At 48.3% G+C, this 1,820-nt stretch overlaps 1 long non-coding RNA gene across 2 annotated transcripts; it reads left to right on the forward strand.

Annotated features, from left to right (window-relative positions):
- Nucleotides 1–6: 6 nt before the first annotated feature.
- Nucleotides 7–1,181, forward strand: LOC107307724. 2 transcript variants are annotated; one of them, XR_004305859.1, is made up of 3 exons: nucleotides 7–95; nucleotides 474–608; nucleotides 756–1,181. It is a non-coding gene; the product is annotated as an uncharacterized LOC107307724 (long non-coding RNA). The 2 variants fall into 2 exon arrangements; XR_001552492.2 differs by having other exon boundaries at nucleotides 767–1,181.
- The last annotated feature ends 639 nt before the right edge of the window (nucleotides 1,182–1,820 follow it).

Raw genomic sequence — 1,820 nt, forward strand, 5'->3', positions numbered from 1 at the left:
TAACCCCCCCTATAACCCCAGCTGGAATCCTCCAGCTATAGAATCCCTATAGAATCCCTATAGAATCCCTATAGGATTCACTTCATTCCCCATAGGTTTATAAGCTCCATGACAGCCCCATTAGGGTTTGGGATCCCTTTCCTTATGGGATTTGGGTCTTTTAGGGTCTCCCCCTGCCCTAACCCCCCCTTTACCCCCAGCTGGAATCCTCCCGCTATAGAATCCCTATAGAATCCCTATAGGATTCTCTTCATTCCCCATCCCTTCCCCATAGGTTTATAAGCTCCTATAAGGGTTTGGGATCCCTTTCCTTATGGGATTTGGGTCTTTTAGGGTCTCCCATCCCATAACCCCCCCTTTACAGCTGGAATCCTCCAGCTATAGAATCCCTATANACAGCTGGAATCCTCCAGCTATAGAATCCCTATAGAATCCCTATAGGATTCACTACATTCCCCATCCCTTCCCCATAGGTTTATAAGCTCCATGACGACCCTATAAGGGTTTGGGATCCCTTTCCTTATGGGATTTGGGTCTTTTAGGGTCTCCCATCCCATAACCCCCCCTATACCCCCAGCTGGAATCCTCCAGCTATAGAATCCCTATAGGTTTCACTTCATTCCCCATAGGTTTCTAAGCTCCATGACAGCCCTATTAGGGTTTTGGGATCCCTTTCCTTATGGGATTTGGGTCTTTTAGGGTCTCCCCCTCCCCTAACCCCCCCTTTACTCCCAGCTGGAATCCTCCAGCTATAGAATCCCTATAGAATCCCTATAGGATTCTCTTCATTCCCCATAGGTTTACAAGCCCCATGACAGCCCTATAAGGTTTTGGGATCCCTTTCCTTATGGGATTTGGGTCTTTTAGGGTCTCCCATCCCCTAACCCCCCCATTTACCCCCAGCTGGAATCCTCCAGCTATAGAATCCCTATGTTTCCCTATAGAATCCCTATAGTGAATCCTATAGGATTCACTTCATTCCCCATAGGTTTATAAGCTCCATGACAGCCCTATAAGGGTTTGGGATCCCTTTCCTTATGGGATTTGGGTCTTTTAGGGTCTCCCATCCCCTAACCCCCCTATAACCCCAGCTGGAATCCTCCCGCTATAGAATCCCTATAGAATCCCTATAGGATTCTCTTCATTCCCCATAGGTTTATAAGCTCCATGACAGCCCTATAAAGGGTTTTGGATCGCTTTCCTTGATGGATTCTGGGTCTTTCTACGGCGTTTCCCCATCCCCAAACCCCCCTTTACTCCCAGCTGGAATCCCTCCAGCTATAGAATCCTATAGAATCCTAATAGAATCCTATAGGATCTCTCCCTTCATTCCCATAGGTTTTATAAGCTCCATCACAGCCTATAAGGTTTGGGCCTCCCTTTCCCTTATGGGACTTTGGGTCTTTTAGGGTCTCCATCCCCTAACCCCTCCCTTACCACCAGCTGAAGAAATCTCCGCTATAAGAATCACCCCTCACCTAGCCCTATAAGGATTCACTCTTCCCATAGGTTTAATAACGCTCGCTTAAGGGTTTGTGGATCCCTTTCCTTATGGGGATCTTTGGGTCTTTTAGGGTTCCCCTCGCCCTAACCCCCCTTTACCCCCCCCCGCTGCGAATCTCCAGCTTTAGAATCCTAATAGCAATCCTATAGACCATCACCTATAGGATTCTCTTCATTCACCCATAGGTTTATCCAAGCACCCCACTGACGACCTATAAGGGTTCCTGCGGATCCCTTTCCGCTTATCGGGGATTTCGGGCTTTAGGTCTCCCCCAATCCCCAACCCACACCTTTACTCCCCAACGGCTGGAATCCTC

This window comes from Coturnix japonica, unplaced genomic scaffold (assembly GCF_001577835.2).
Source record: "Coturnix japonica isolate 7356 unplaced genomic scaffold, Coturnix japonica 2.1 chrUnrandom811, whole genome shotgun sequence".
In the NCBI taxonomy this organism is placed as follows: domain Eukaryota; kingdom Metazoa; phylum Chordata; class Aves; order Galliformes; family Phasianidae; genus Coturnix; species Coturnix japonica.